Below are 17,266 nucleotides of genomic sequence, written 5' to 3'. Positions count from 1 at the left end.
GAGAGCGAGGGGGGGTTAAATGTGAAAGGAAAAATGACTAGTTCCTTATGTGCATGTGGATTTTTTTTAAGCTGCTTGTTTCTTGTTCTTAGCATAGAACAGGCCTTAGACAAAATTGCTGAGCTTCCAAACCTGCTTCTGGATTGTTAATTGTGTGTCCATTCTATTTGATAATTATGTAACTGACAAACCATGATACCTGATGGTCTCTCTTCAGCGTTGCGCCTGTGCAATAGTTTCAACTAGAAACATCCTTAAGTTTCTGGAAGTTATTAAACCAGATTTGTGGTAATTTCTTGGGAAGATCGCAGAATGAGGTGCTGGTTTTGTCAGACTTCATGTGAGCCATTCTAATAGCTTAATTTCATGTTAATGACCTGCAGCAGATTGCAGTGCAAATCTTGCCATGTCAGAGTAGGAAGAGCTTCATGAAAATCTCTTAAAACAGTTAAATGTTATCTATGGAAATAAAAATAGAGATGGGAATCCTAGGCTGGAGGCTAAGTTGAATGAAAGCAGAAAAGAAATACCTAAAATACTGAACTAATTTAAGCTATAACATTCATAAGTTGTATTTCTGTGCTGTTTATTTTCATAGACGTTGTGACTGCAACCCTTCCTTTAAATCATAACTGTCACATGCATTTCATGATTTTGCAGTGAACAGGTTGGCTAGTAGCAGGCTACTACCTTTTCTGTTTGCTTAAATCTGTGCACCTGCCAAGGCTTGTTTCATGTGCTGTGACTCTTCAACTTTGCCTTCCCCCCAGGTTACTGTAAACACCAGGTGAGTTTGACAAGCCTCTGTTTATCTGTGGAATAAGTGAACTTCCTAGCTTTCTTTTTGTTTGTTTGGGTGAGGAGGAGAGAACAAGAATTTCTTTCTCCTAACCATAATCAGCGTTAGAACTTGAGACAGCAAATAAAAATTTTAAAATAACTTGCCCTGAATATTTGCCCAGTCTGTCCAGCTGATTGCTGGAATGTGAACAGTTTAGTCATGGCTTGTTGTCTGTGAATCTTCAAAGGACCAATTGCAGAAATTACTGAGATGGCCTTTTGCTTGTGCAGGTGTTGAGTGGACTTGGAATACGCATTGCAGTCCTTTAAGATGTATAGTAGTTCTAGTGACAATAACTGCTACCATCACAGAATGTGTACCTTTTCTGCATCAATGGTGAAACTACGTATGCAGTCATTCTTTGTACATAGAGAAATGAAACTTTGTTGGATTGTTACAGTCACTTCAGCCATAGAAAAATGTTTTTGAGGTATCTAGGTGTTTAAATCATTCAAATGGCAGCTGTGTTACACACACATATCTTGTGTTCCAGGAATCACTGCACTAAACTCTTTGAGAGAGTGCATGCTTTGCTTTTTTTCTCTGTATAGGTTAAATCTTTTCAGTTAGCTACAGGTCTACTATGGTTTTTAGCAGTTAACTTTTACAGTTTACATGGCAAAACTGAAACTACTGTGCGAATTTACCTTTTTGATTGAAATTAAAATGTTAGCATTTTATGTCTAGTTTTTAACTTGCCAGGTTAGCCCAAACTTAAATTCTGGAAATTTTAGGAAAATGGTTGGAGATGCTCTAATAAACTCCTTAATAATGTGTATACATTAACTTTGTCATTTTACCCTTTTTTTCTTAGCTTCTTCAATATTTCAAATTGAGTAAAACTCATGATGCTAAAGCAGAAAAATAAATGTGCAACACGGATTTCACATTTGTCGTGCACAAAGTCCTAATTGGGTTAAGGTCTGCAGATGGATTCCAGACTGAGTTAGGGGTCAGTGGCCAATACTAATTGGCATTGCTGCTGCTGAAATTGTGTAATCAAGTATTGCGCTGATTGTCTCAGGGTGTTTTGTGTCCCCACCCGCCCTTTACTTTATTTGGCAACGTATAATTACCAAATGTTCAAAGGTTGTTTTTTATTTCCTCTGTGCCCTTTTTCTCGAACTTGAAGATATAGGTCTGTGCTAAAGACAGAACACTGGGCTATATGTGAGAAAGGTAGAGGGAAGTTCAAGGAAACTTAAGTGAAGAGGAAGGTGCCTCTAGATGTTAATTCCATCTACTAAATTAAGATTTGATGCATGCTGCAGAAAGCTTTAAAATGATCTGTTGGTCAGTGGGGGTGCTATGCCTCCCCCGCCCCCCCCAGCTGGTAGGAAAGAGCTTTTCAGCACTGCTGCTTGTCATTTTACTGAAACGTTTTGTAGGAACTTTACCACATTTGGCTGGTGGAGATGTGTGTGGGTGTGTTGGTTGACTGCTCTTCTGTACTGATGATACTCTCATGATTGTAACCTACCAGAGACTGTATTTGATAGTCTGTCTTGATAATAAATTTTTGGTCTTGTGAGAGAGAAGAGGGCATAAGTCTTAAATGGACATTACTGTGCTAATTAGAAAACCTTAATCACCATTGAAAGAGTTTTCAGCTTTATCAAGTTTTGAGGTATTTCAAATTCATATTCCACTTGGTAGCTTTTGATAGACAAAGTATTTTTCCTGCATGTATGGGCTTTATGCAAAATTCCTAAAAGTTATTTGATTGCTATTTCTATGGACTGTCGGGACATTCTGCTTTAACGTGTGTTGACTTTGAATAGATTGTGATGATTATCTCTTTGTCTCTGTGAATGCAGACTTTATAGCTTTCTGAAATGTGTAATGTTGCTATTAAGTAAATTCTGTAGGTTTATGCATATGCATCACATCTATGGAAAATAAAAAGGGTTTTGTTAGCATTTACTTTTTTTTTGCAGGAGAAAGTTTGAAGTTACAGTCTTATTTCTTGGTTTTAATTATTCAAATGAAACAGGTAGAACTGATGAGGAAATAAAATTGTTAGAATATGGTTACAAAAGTCTTTTCAATGTGCCAGTTGGATAGCTGGCAGATAAGGCAAAAAGCATGAGAATTTCCCCCCAAGTATGAAACTCCTGCTGCTCACTGGTAAGAAATAATTATTGTATAATCATCTTAACTTGCAAATCTGCACATAATTGCAAGTACCAGGGTGTTAGGTCTGGATTTGTATTTTGTTCAGAACAGTTTTCTTGTGTACTGAAGTAGTCACATGTAGACTGTGTGGGTTGTTTTTGGTTTGTTGTGTTTTTGTTGTTGTTGTAGTGGTTTTGTGTTTTGTTTTTTTTTTTTTAGTGGTTTTTTTTTTTTTTTTTTTTCTTTCCTTTTGGCTTTATACCTCATCAACCCTACTTTTTGAGAAGTTACTCAATGTTCTCTCTGCAGGTCCTCTGTCTGCATTCCAATAACCTCAGTATTTCTAAACCTTCTAAGTTGCCCTTAAAGACTGCATGTGTTTTGTGAAGCATGTTGTATGAAGGATGTTAGATGAGTATATTCCTTACACCAAAAACATATAATCTAACAATTTCAGGTAGCTGGTGCTTGAACTTCGGTAAATGCTGCTGATTCCTATCAGCGCAATTGCATAGAGAAACAGAAGAGTGACACTCTTAACAGGCTGTTTAATTAAACTTGGGCTTTGATTAAAATTTTTTGATCATGTGTTTGAAGAGAATGAACTGAATTTGCTGTATTGCCAATATAATTAGTAAAAAAAGTGTAAGATCATAAAGGTTACCTAGATGGGCAGTGTGACTTACATGTAAAAGAATAAGGAAACTATTTATGTTTAGTATAGTTCATGTGGATGTATTTCTATTTCAAGTAGATGTAATATATAGAATTTGCTGAAGAAGATTAATGTTGCAAAAAGCAGTAGTATAACTCTTTGACATGTTTGCATATAAGGCCATCTCTGGTCTTTTTCCAAAGCTAAATTTACTCAAGAGACTTGAGGAAAGGAATAACACTGTTCTACCAACTGCTTTTGAAGTTTGTTTTTAGCAGGAAAAATATTTAGTATTACAAACAAAACCCCAGAGTTTCTCTGTGTATGGGTGAGGTTATGTAAAAATGGCTGCAGTTTAGAACATGAAGTCCTTGGTGAGAATTTCTGCTGTTGATTTTTTGAGTGCAAGAAAGTATGTTTGAAAACCTAGAACATTGTAAAATTGACCATGTATAAATAAATTCCATTCCTCCCTCCGCACCAAACAAACTGGAGGAAGGGTACCGATGAGGCTAGCCGCCTGGATTTTCAATGCTGCCTGTTAAATCTGTAATTTTCATAATCTTGAAAGACTGCTGCTTTCTGAATGTACATTCAGGCAGTATTTGACAAAAAAAACCTTTTAATTTTGTTCAGGCTATTAATGTGATGGAAAAGGACTTAACTGCAAGGTTCAAGCAAACTACTTGAACTTCACTTGCAGACTTAACTGCAAGGTTCAAGCAAACAACTTATTTGAACTTCACTTACAGACTTAACACGCCACTATCGCAGGTTTTACAGATACAATGGAGGAATGCACTATTGCAATTTTTTAAGGCAAGAGTAGTACGTTATTATAACCACAAGCGATTCACAGACAACCACAAACGCATTTACAAACTTAAAGCATAAACAATACTCACTTACCCCTCCAGGTAAGGGCTCTCAATCCCAGGGAAGTTACCTTGACCGGCATCCTGACCAAGGTGGGGGTGGGGTGGGGGTGGGGTGGGGTGTCGTGTCCTTCGCAAGCCAACTGCATAGCGAGAGAAGTGACTCCCCCCATTTCCAACCTGAATCTTAGAGTTTTTATCCCCTGACTTGTGGAATGGTGTGTATGACTATGTCTGAGCAGATTACGATATATGCCTAAATGGATTATGTATATCTGAGTGGAGTTTCCCCTTATCTTTCCTTTGTTGGTCCGTGATTGTTTGAATACACAAGGTTGTCATTTGAAACTGAAGCTGAAACCTTCCAGGTTTTGGGTTTTATTTTTTTTTTTACCTTGCTCCCTCAGCAACTGAATAGTGGTTGGATTAAGACTCAGGGCATACTATTTGTTAAGGGATTTCAAGGCTCAGTTCAGGTTTTGGTTCTTTGAATGGTGCAGCCACTGCCCTGTTTACTTTAGGGTTTATCAGACGACCCAGGGCTAAGCTGTCTACACCACTCCCCGTGAGTTGTGAGAGACAGGGCCTCAAGGCAACCCAAGGCTGGGTCGCTTTTGTAACCCCCCATGAGTCACCTGCGTGCACTAGACATTGTGAAACTCGTTTGTGAACTATGAACCGGACAATCCACACAGCTATGAGTAGAAAACATGGATGAAAATAATAGTATTTAATATCTTGCTCTTGTTTCTGCAGTGTCAGCAGGGGTGGTAATAGGGCTGTGCATTTCTGTTGAAATCATCAGGGCTATACCTGTGGAAGGCTGTGTGCTTTTTTTTATTTTGCCTTTTTTTTTTTCCTCTTTTTTTTTTAATACTGATCTGTAGCTTAGATAAATGAAAAGTATTGTGGAAAGCCTTGCCTAACAGGGTGCATAAAAGATCTGGTTGATTTAAGTTATTTGTGCTGGGTTTACATTCCATTCCTAAAAAGATTGCATGCAAAGTTTTGTCCTAGGAAAAAAAGACTTTAAATTTCAGATAAAAAACCCCCACAAAACACAGAAACCAACCAAACACTACCCCCCAAGAAACACCGCCACATATGTTAGTAACCTAGTGCTCCTCTACTATTTAAAAAATATATAAAAAATTAACCACTTCACACTAAAATATTAACTAGTCTTTCCTTATGACTGGTCAGTCTTTATTCTGTTCTAATATTGATTTAACAGTAGAAGAATAACGACTGTGTAAACAATATGCATTGTGTTTAACTATTCAACAGTGAAGATTAATAATTAATCTTATATCAAGACAAAAGGGGAAACTGGTGTAGTTGTTGCACTAGTTTACGTTTACTAATGTTTTAATTCTAATACAGTTATTTCACAGAGAAGTAGCATATAATTCCATGTCATAGGCCACAGAATGCCAATTATAGTAAGCTGAGTTTCAGAATTTCATGAGAGCTTCTAGTAAGGTGATTAAAAGGGATTGCGCTTTCTTTAGAGGCACTGTTTCTTTGCCTGTTTTCTGTGAAGGCGAGAGTCCAACGAAGACCACGTAATTTCTTGCTCTGGAGGAATCCTAGTGAAGTTAGTAGGGTTGGTCATGAGCATCAATTTTTATAGCACAATCACCTTAATCAATTGGGTCAACTGTGTGGATAGTCGATGTTAAGGTAGCTCTTAATGGATTGTGTTGTACCGAATTAAGGTGGTCAGGAACATGTGTTACTTACGTGTGGCAATTCTGACTTGTACGGTCTGTCTAATCTCAACATAAAATAACAGTGTTTTTCTTCTCATTTTGTGAGATTCTTCTCTGTGATTCTTAAAACCCATTTCTAACTTTCAGAAAACAAGTGTGAGATTGGGAATGATCGACACTGAAATAATGCTGTGATGCATGACACGGAAGAAGAGAAGTTGTTTCCTGTAAAGTAACAATTGGAAGTAGCGAAGGCAGCTATGGTCTGAGGAGTTTTGACTCTGAAAGTTGAAGCTGATCTTGTGTTTCTGGATTCTTGATGCTACTCTGCTTTACCTGTGAGTAGCAGGCAGCCTCTGTGTGGGGCTTTGGTCTGTTTTGTGTGCAGGGCTTGACTGCCTCATATATTCCATTAGGTCAAGCAGAAGAGATCTGTGCTATTCTGAAGTTGTGTCGTCTTGATGAGTAGTGGTGAGATCAGTGATGTTTCATGTAACTATATTTGTTGTTCACTTTGCTTTTTAAAGTCTGGGAACTTGTATTGAAAAAGCAAGACCAGAATATCAATCGGAATTAATTTTATCCTTGAAAACCATACGTCTTAAATGTGAACGATGCATCTGAGTCACACATATGAAATCTATGGCGTCATGCAGTAAAGGAATATATTCTAGTGCTTATGGACCTTTAACTCTGGCATTTTGACAGGTTATGTTGGAACTTTGTATTCTAACTGTATCATTTTAAAAATCAGCAATTTGACATAATTTTAGCTATAATTGAAGTAAATTCAGATAAATTTGAAGATTCCCCTTGTTTAAGAGTTTGTGGATGTATAAGTGTATGGATGGGGGAAAAATCTGTCAGCTTCATTTACTTATATTCTACTTCCTGGAGCTGAAAGCTTTACCATCTGGAAGTTGGAAAGATTAGAATGAGGGATTTCATTACTTTCAGCAGAGGAACCTTTAGGTTAGATCTCTTTGGGAATATTTAGCGTAGAAGAAAGGAGGTTAGGTAAATTAATTAATGAATATGTAACCTAAATTCCAGTTTGTGTGAATTACAGTTGGTAGCAGATACTGCAGCGACAAATATGTATTGATATTTTATTGGTCTGGAATTGATAGAAGACTCATTTTTTTATGGCTATTTTCATAATAAAGCAGACGTATTTCTTTCAAGTGACAATTTTACAGCTCAAAAATGGGAAGCTGCTTAGAATCTGCAGTTCATATTTCTACAACTGTTTCTGCATGCACTTCTCTGCTTTGCAGGCAAGATAGGGATCTTTCACAGCATAACATTTACAGTCCTATTCCAAAGTGTGTGTTGAGGGGTTTTTGGTGGTGTGTTTTTTTGTTAATTTGTTTTGTTTTGGTTTTAAATTTTGTTTTGGTTTTGTTCCCACAGAAATTCTGTTTCAAGATTTCTCCTAGCTCGTGCCTGTTCATTTTTTGTACTAAGCACTGAGTGTCCCTTAACTGTGGTTTTGCAAGTGTTAGTTTGCTGTTAGGTTTGGTTTTTTTTGGGGTGGCTCCATTTTTACTATGCATTTTCGATATTTAGTTAAGTCTTTCTAGATTTAATTTACTTCATGAACCAAAACTGTGAACCAAGAAGGTGTTTGGGAGAGGTAGGGTTACATGGAAAGTAATTTGCATGGAAATGTTTTCGTAAGTAAAGAAATTAATGAGTTGCAGACAAAACCAGCATAGGAAGAGTTATTGCATATGAACTGATGCAAAGGGAGGATGAGCCTGTATTGTTTAGCGTAGGATGGATTATCACACAGGATCCTGACAAGAGAATGTTTTAGGTTTAGTGTAGGATGACTACATGAAGTTGTTTCTAAGGAAACTGGTTTTGAGAGAAAAAGGTAACATTTCTATGGCTAACCTACGTATGTGTGTGTATATATAAGTGCATCAAGTCTTTATAATAGAATAATTAACATGTGTTTTGCTGTATTTAAGGCTGCAGGATAATTTCTTTATTATATTATTGTTTCCCAAATTCTGTAAGTAAAGGAGTACTTTCTTCATATACAGAAGATAAATGTCTCCTTCCACGTTCTCGATCATCTTAACTCTTCTTTTTTTCTGTTTTATTTATTGCATGAACTCCTAAGGCAAGGATTTAACTACGAGTGTACAATTGTGTTTTATTCAGGTTCTTACACTCTGTGAGGCAAACAGGACCTAGTTTTTTCTCTAGAGTCACCTGACTTCTGTAGCTTTCTACAACCACTGTATTGCACGGAGTAAAAACAGCAGCTTTAAAAGAATTTTTTAAACTCTGTTATAAAGTGTCTATTTTCAGCATTGTATTTTCATTCACACTGCCCTAATTGTTTGTCTTCAGCAATTTTGTATCTGCAAAGCACAGTTTCACTGTAGTAATTGTAGAAAGATAGGTTTGGCAGCTGAGCTTTCTGGTGCTTGAAAAGGCACAAAAGATAATTTAGGGCTTAAAATGACTTAGAGGAGGCTTTTTGGAGCAGATGGGCTGTGTTTTTTCTTTAGCCCTTTTTTGGCAGCAGCTGAAATCAGTGCGACCTTTTTGGTAAGAAACAGAGCTCACTGTGCAGGTATAGTACCATGAAAAGTTACAGGAGTATTGTCAGTCATCTTTGACTTCACTGTGGTAAGGCTTTCTCCCATCATTTTCGCATAACTAACTTTGTTGCTGGTATCCAAAAAGAAAGTTTTTTAGCCTGGTTATTACTAGTGAGTCAGAGTGGGCAGGGAAGAAATGTCTTATCCAAGTTGTTTTGCATAACTAGGGCTCTCTCTAATAAGGCTGGCAACCTAAATCCCACGTATAGAATACGTCAGCATTTATATTTTAAAGTTGGAGTGCATGTCTGTCTGCTTAAGCTTGCAATTAAATTACCTAAGAACTGGAGTTGGAAAAGGGCTCTCTTCCTATTAAAGAGAATGCTTGAGCTGATGATTTAAATTAATAACTGTCCAGGTAATGTTTTGTTTCTTTCTGCCTTTGTCAGTTTTGTACCTTGCAGAAGTTTCTGTTTCTCTGTGCTGTGGAGCTGTATGGCCAAGAGAGTTCTGGCAGAATGCTTGTACCTGTTTCTAATGCCAAGTTGCAGTTGTAGTTCTCATTTGTTGAGGACAACAGTTTTTTAATTTATTTTTCATGTCCTTACCAAAATGGCAGCTTATATAAGTGTGTTTTAAATATGATTGTGATAGAATAATATTTTTTTGTAGATGGATAGAAGGGAATCACAATCATATTTGTGATATGTTCGTTGTAAGAAACATATATTGTAGTACGTGTACTTTTAAGTACAAGTCATCTACCAAAATTGAACATTCCCAAGGCTGGTCTTATTTTCTCTTGGTATCAGATTGGCCTAAGAGTCAATCCCTTTTCTAGTGTGGAAATCAGACCATACCATGGCTGTTTAATATAGTCTAGCATGTAACTTGACAGTAGCTGGATGAAGCTGTATATGCCTATATACTGAGCAACTAAGGAAGGAGATGCTCCTAGAAGTTTTTTTGTGAAGCATATCAATTAAGTGCTAGTTCACACTGTTAAGTTTTCTCCTTTACTGTTCTTGTTCTAGAAAAGAAGTAATTATGTGAAACAGGTGTTGTGTTTATCTAAAATATCTTCTTATTGCCCTCATGATACTTTATGGTAATGAGTCCTACTCTTACACTGAGAAACTGTATATTGTTAGCAGTCTAACATTTCTACCTTGTTACATTTTAATGTTTTATTTTGTATTACTCTTACAAAAAATCCATTTTGCTTTCCTTACCACTTAATTCCATGTGCTTCAAAGACATCAAGTTCTTTTTTCTTTGAATTTTAAAAATTATTCCCATATGCAAGTTAGAAGTTACTTTTCACCATCTTCATCATTAACTGCCTCTTAACCACTTTTCTGCCTTATACATACTTCTTTTTAGGTTGCTTGAATTAAATGTAGGGCAGTATTTCAAATAAGAGCATATTATCAATTTTATATGCTCTATTTACATGTTTTCAGGTGTACTTTGTAGCACTTCTGTGTGGTCAAACATCTTGATTTCTTTTCTGGCTGCTGATATATTCCTGAGCAGGTGTTTTCATTAAGTTGTTGAATGTATTACCCAGTCTTTTTCCGTTCAGTCTTTTAAACCTTTGCATTCAGGAATGACTTGTCATGAGAAGTTCAAATTGTTTTTTTGTTCTCTGCGTTTGTCAGCATGTTGTCCAGTCTCCTTTGTCCAGAGTTCACCAGTCTTGTAAAAGTGTGTGTGTGGTAGGGAAGCATGTTTCCTGTGTAGTTCGGACCACCTTATGTTGTCTTTTATCTATTCTGCTTCCCAGAGCCTTAATTATATTAAATGAAGGTGCTGTTGTTATGGAGCTATGGACATTCTGAATCAAAGGAATTAAATGCAGACTTAGTTCAGAGTAAGGATGCATTCTTGATGCTTTCTATTCTACTTTTTTACAGAAGTAGTGTGGAAAAATCTTTCTTTAAATACACATCTTTCCATGTTCAGTAATGAATTATAGATGTGAGAGGAGTGTAAATGTAGCTTGGAAGAACAAGCTATATTGATAATTGAGTTCTCTGTTCTTTTAGACCTGCTGTCAGCCAGTAATGTTCTCTTGCATGAGTGGCGCTGGAAAGATATCACACAGCTTGAAGCTTTGTTCTTTTTGTTGAGACAGTCCAGGTTTTAATTACAAAATATTCTTGCCATACCCTTTGAGGTAAAAATATATAATATTGTTATTCATCATGCAGGTAAGACTCAATTACATAATATATATCGTGACATCTAGTATGTAGTGCCAGAAAAAAAATGGACTCATTCTTGAAGTGCATAGCCAGTTTATGTAATCTCTTCCATGTGTTTTGAAGCCAGTATAAAATCCTGGCTTCTTTAAAACAAACAAACAAAAACACAAAAAGTACAAACAAAAAAGTACAAACCAACAACCAAAAATCTGCTGCATACTTGAATAGTCATATCTTCTTAGATGTCAACATTTATTAATATCTAACTGGTAGCATTTTTTTTCTTTTTAATCCTCACTGTAATAGTTGGTGTATCTGTATAGTGAGTGCTGTTGGCTCTGATTATTTGGGTCATCATTTTGCTGTTGCAAGTTGATCTTGGTTAGTGGTTTAAATGCAGACTGGTAAATAATAATAATGTATTTAGTCAGTGTGTTTTTACTCTATATGTAAGTGAAAAATGTGCTCTCTGATGAGAGAAGTTGATTAAATGCTTTCCCATGCCTATTACTGTAGAAATCAAAAGTTCTTGGGCAGTTATCAGAGTTTTTATGTTTCATTGTTTTGATAGTATATTACGGTAGTAAGTTTTATTTCAGACTTTGATATTTTCAAAGACAACAATGTAGAGAATGGTGAATTATGTGAAAGGTATCTTTAAAATGGGAATCTGTTTCGAGGTAAGCAAATAAAAGGTTTGTAATTTAAACATAATCTCATGGTATTTCAGTCTGTTGGTAACTTCATTTTCATTGTCTCTTGGTTTATATGTGTTTTATAACTAGTCTAATCCTCCCCAAACTGTCATGAGTGCACCTGGAAAGTCCAAGTTGTGAAGTACTTTCATGTATCCCAATAAAAGTTAAGTTTGTAAATGTCTAGGCAGCTCATGTGTTAACATCAGGAGTTAACCCGTGGTTTCGTACTTTATTTGTGTGCATAGCATGAGCTAGAAGAGTGCTTTTGCTTGGTAAAATTCTGTTTAGATCTCAACTGTAATTTGCAGATGCACAATGCAAGACTGTGACTTGCTTTGAGAACAGAGTATTGTAGCTTTAATATTAAGTGTAAAGATTCCACCTCAAATGATTTAACAGTCTTATGTCTCATATTCTGCCACTTTATGCCAAATGAGTAAGTTTAGGAGAAATTTTTTTTTTAATTAAGTGCTTTTTTGGGGAAGTTTTCCAGTAATTGATTTTTATATTTGATTTTAATGTTGAGTGACTGTGTTCCCAACTATAACTTTTCTGTTCCATGCTTTCGTGTGAACTTAAACTTGCTTGCTTGTTTGGTATTTAAGGAATCTTAACAATCAGTCCAAATGTAAAAATATTTTAGTATATTTAATTATCACTGTTACTAGTAACTAAATTTCTGCTTAGTTGTTATGGTTCTTACATATGATAAGAACCTTTGAGCCATAGCAGAAAAAAATAATCTAGTCTTTCTAAAGCAAACATGAGAAAGCTCTTATATTCCTTGTATTTTGTTTGCTTTGGGAGAGACATGAACACTCTGGAAATGAAATTCAATACTCTTAGTTCAGGCCGCTTCAACTTTGAATAAATGTGCACAGGATTTAATGTAGTTGAACCAGTTTATTTTAGACACACACCCACATGGTGCTTGCTTGCTTGATTTATTCCCCCCCAAAGGTACAGCAAACTAGGCAATGAGTGTAAGCATGAGGTGTGCTTTACAGATGCTCATGTGACAATCCCAGACCAGGGTCTGTGCGTCAGGCTGAGGCTGTCACACAGCTGTTGTGCATCAGGTGCAGCCTGGCTGGTGCGGTGCAGGATGGGGCAGTGCTCCCTGCTCCGATGGGGTGGCTCGGAGGGTGGGCGCAGTGGGGAGGGACAACGCTGCGCTAAGATGCTCACTGTGCTTTTGTTAAGTGGTCATGTAGCGAGTCAGTGCAGAGTTAGTGTACTGTAAATCCATGACCTGACTATCCTGCCTGTCCTTAAAAATGTTTTTAATATCCAGGCAGATAATTTGAAAGGGAGAGGTTATTTGTCCTAAACCCGAACTAGTAGAGTAATTCTAGCTGGAATAGGTTTGGGCTACTTCTGTATTGGTACAGCAGAGCTATATGTCTCTGTCCTTTTTAAGCCACATGAGCAAAGCAAGCTTTAATAGCTGAAGAAGTCTTCCAGGAAGGATGCAAATGTACCGTTGGAGAAATGAACAGTTTGTGTTTATATTTTTCTATAAATGTAGTGCAAAACTGACACATAGATAAGGTGCTTTTCCTCCTGGGATATAGTTCGTATTATTGGTCTTTAAGGCACAGCCTGTCAAAAACATTCTGAAAGCATCAGAACAACTAGTTGTATTTATATAAGTAACCACACAAAGCTGCATGTGGAATTTTCATTGAGTGAGAATGGATAGATCATACAGTAGAGGTGGCCCAAAAAGATCTATTGTGTAAAGCTCTCTTTCCCCCATTCTTCTAACAAATATACAAAAAGTACTATGCAGTGTCCATTTCAACAGGGATGAATAAGCACAAGATTTCTGTGGTAGGTGCCCCATATTCTAATCCTTTGCATACTTTGGAGATTATCACATACAACCTTAACAAAAATTCTTCTGCTCTTTCAAAGTAGAACTGTTAAAGTCTTACATGTAAGAAAACACTGTGCACTGGAATTTTTTTCCTGGCATTGTTCCTAAAGGGCATAGCATAAGCTCTGTGCTTCAGCAGTTGTTCTCAAGATGGCTGGTGTCCTAGGCAGCAGATATGGCTTTGGTTCTGAAGCTGACTTACACTGGAAGAAGTCCCCAGACAGGGCTTGCTTGAAGGTCAATACATGCCACAAACATTGGGAGAGAGGTGTGTGGGATACTGGAGGGGAAGGTCAGCTTTTCCTTTTTCATGGTAGCTAGCCACTAGGTGGGCTTAACTGTAATATCAGACTGCACCCAAATTTTGACACCAGCACAGGTTCAGTTTTTAACTTTATATGAATTGACTTATTTGACAAATATCTATATGTGGACTTTCTCTAAGGCTCAATAGACTTCTGTAAGAAGAGTTAATTTCTTAGGTAGGTTACGTGTTATGCCATTATATTTGACATTTTTGACTTAACGTAGTAGAAACATTGGGATCTGTATAGCGTTTGCAGTAAGGCATTTGAATCATACTTGCTACTCTGGGTGCTTTTGTAATGTCTTTAGATATGCCAGGGTAAATGCTGACTCAGGAGAATTGCTAATTCTCCAATTCATTGATTTCGCTTATTTGTAGTAGTATTCTCTTACTCCAAGCTACTACATTTTTACTGGCCTGATGTATGTGTTTCTTGATAGCCTTGTGTGTTTCCTTATTTCTGCAACAGTTAGCTTGCTTAGGGTTCTCCTTGCAGTCTTGCTCTGAATTGTAGTGCTACATGGCAAAGAATACTTGTTACTACTTAAAATACATAGTAGCATTTGGTGCTCAGTGTAGCTTTATTGAATACACGTTTTGCTTTCCTATTGGAGCTGTGCTGTAGCTTCATACCTATTGCTGTTCACTGGAGTGTAAACAGAAGGGGGATTTGTGTTTTGGCATGGGTTTTTGTTGTTTTTTTTTTTGTTTGTTTGTTTTTTGTTAGTTTGTTTTTAAGCATAATCTTAATTTCCCCTTGCAAGGTTTCTCCAAGGAAATAGTCAACTTTATACAGAGTTGATGTAATCTCTCAAGTTGATACAGTGCTGGAGGAGAGCAACTTGTCTCTAGGTTTTAACAGGATCTTCCAAGATGAAATAATCATTTGGAGGAGAGGGGAATTTTTTGGCCATGAGTTACAGCTGATGTTTGCCTCTGATTTAAGGACTGTTATTTACTGTTTTCTATGTGTAAAACAGTTTGAACCCTCACACCCCATTTGTGATGCTATGTAATTTTTTTCTTTTTAATTATCTTCTACTTAAATTTAGTTCTAGAAAACCTGCAGATTTGGTTTGTAAGCAAACTGACAAGTGAATGAAAAATTTTGAACTGTTACAGCCTGATTCTCCAACCATGTCTGTACACATCTGCTTGTGCTTGGTCCTTTTGTGGGGAAAACTGTACAGAAATAGAATTTCCCCTGTCTGATTTGCTGGTATATAACTGTGATTCTTGCTTTGGGGCTAAAATAACTCGAGTTCCTATCCAGGAAAAAATGATGTCGACTTAATGCAGCTCTAGAAAGGCCCAGCCAGTGAACTTCCAGGATCTGTATCTTTGGCTTCGACACTAGGGATGGCAGGTTAGGTACAACTGAACCTCTAGGCAGCAAGCGTAATAACTTAGAGCTAGTTGGGACCCCATGACATTTCTAGAGAGTAGTGTATATCAGATATCATGTCTGGATGTAAAGGTTTTTTCTAGCATGCTGTAAAATTTGAGAAACTTCTAAAGTCCTGAATCAACTCTTACAGGCCTGATACTCTGTCTTAAAGATGCATGCCTGATAATTACAAGAAACAACCGATAATAAGTTAAATACATACATATACTTGTCTTTCAGGTCTCCTGTGCATGTTTAAAAATCTGTACGTAATCAGCTACCGTGTGCCTATAGGGTAGAAATTTATGTTTTTCAAACCCTTCATAAATATTGTCAGAGAAAGAAGAGGAGGATTTGAGTTTCCTTAATTCAGAAGTGTATTATTTAAGATTTCTGCAAGGAATTGCATTTTTAAAAAAACACAGTTGATTTTAGAAAATTCATAGAGGACATTGGTTTGTGTATACCATCTTGTGATAAAGGCATTCACTTGCAGTGTAGCCTGAAAAGGATAGTACCTCCTGTTAGCCTATGTCTAATTAGTGTAGAGAAGGAAAAAAAAAAGGGGGGGGGACGACATCTTTTGGTAATTCAGTAATTTGGAAAAGTAATTAATTGAATAAGCAGTATAGAATGGAATACACCCATTGTTCGTATACTTCAATTTCCTATTAGAGGTCTCCAGGTACTGAAATCCTCTAATTTACCTAGAGTGGGCTCATTTGTGTGTTGTTTACCTCACGGTCACCATGAAGGGATGCTGCAGTGAAAAGTGACTTTAGTGTAATACATAATTTTTGCAGTGACATTGAAATTTTGGCTCTGTAAGGAATATGTATTAAGAACAATGATAGTAAGGAAGAATCTTTAATATATTCCATTTAACAGGTATATGTTCTCCAAAGTCAGGGTGTTGATTCAGCTCAAATTTTATAAAAGTATTACTCTTTTCTTTCATCTTGCATCTTTCTTGCAATGTTCTTCGTAAGAAATAGTGCTTCAGTTTTCCTTTCTAGGGTGCTTGTAGTACTGTGCACCACTAATACATAAGGGTTTTCCACATAGGTGACAAATCCTTCTTTTTGGATGAAGGCAATTCTTTCCTTCTTGCCCCTGCTAAAATGCACAGCCTTTTTTTTTTTTTCTCCCCCCCCCCCCCCCCCCCCCCAATGGCCAATTGCTTTGTTACAGGAGGGCCCAGATATGCTTTAGTGGATTTGATAAACTTCAATTTGTAAGGTCATACCCCCCCCTCCCCCCCCCCCCAAACTCATTACTGTTTGGTTTACTTTACTGTATTTCTCCTTATTTTGTGATCATCAGAGTTTCTTTTCACCTTTCAGAAAACAGGGCAGTACTTGAAGGCTTGACAAATGCATCCCAGGTTGAAAAACTGCTGTGTTCCTCCTCCTCTTCCTCCTTTAGAAAATTGACTTATTTGAAGAGGTAAAGTTGAATGTTGCACTTTCTGTAGAAAATGTTTTTTTCTTCTAGGCAAAGTGAACTAAATCTCAACTTCTGTAGCGTGTCCTGTGGTGTTTTAAATTAACTTATATCCATGTCTCATTCTGATGACTGATACCTGTTTCCCTATCTGTTGAAAAGGCTGTCTTTGGAAACCTTTGTATAATTAAAAAAAACCAAACAACCAAAGGCTTTGAAGCTGGTGGGTATTTGTAGTTTTTAGGAAAAATGTGGTGAAGATGTATGACTGTGTGTGACAGCTTTGTTGCATATAATTGTTATATAGCAATAGCAACTTCTTAAAAAAACCCAAACAAAAAAACCCCACCAAAGTATCTCTTAAAATACAGTGTCCCTTCACAGATTTTCTGTTTCTTGTTTCTGTTCAGGCAGCTGTTAACCTGCAGGTCCTGTCAAAAATAAATTTTTGATGAAACCTTAACTAGGAATTGTTGTATTCCTGTGTCTAGTATGGCTTCAGAGAGCTCTTACATTTTACTGTCTACTCAGTTTATCCCTTTTCAGGTCACTATTCTTAGGTTTTCATCTCTAGTATTAGGCTACAGCT

General features: G+C 36.8%; 1 protein-coding gene across 12 annotated transcripts in view; it reads left to right on the top strand.

Annotated features, from left to right (window-relative positions):
* Positions 1-17,266, top strand: part of HYCC2 (hyccin PI4KA lipid kinase complex subunit 2) — a 59,833-nt gene that overhangs the window by 8,301 nt on the left and 34,266 nt on the right. For 7 of the 12 annotated variants that reach the window (XM_075028100.1, XM_075028106.1, XM_075028111.1 and 4 more), the window contains one exon: positions 16,578-16,680. The exons of 1 other annotated variant lie outside the window; for it this stretch is intronic. The gene's annotated coding sequence lies outside the window, so the exon portion shown is untranslated. Of the gene's footprint in view, positions 1-6,345; positions 6,537-16,577; positions 16,681-17,266 lie in introns of all 12 variants that reach the window. 4 more of the 12 variants (XM_075028104.1, XM_075028105.1, XM_075028101.1 and 1 more) reach the window with 1 other exon arrangement.

The sequence above is a fragment of the Buteo buteo genome, chromosome 5 (genome assembly GCF_964188355.1).
Source record: "Buteo buteo chromosome 5, bButBut1.hap1.1, whole genome shotgun sequence".
Taxonomy (NCBI): Eukaryota; Metazoa; Chordata; class Aves; order Accipitriformes; family Accipitridae; genus Buteo; species Buteo buteo.
Note: the sequence above shows the minus strand (reverse complement) of the source record. Positions and strands in the feature narration are given on the sequence as shown.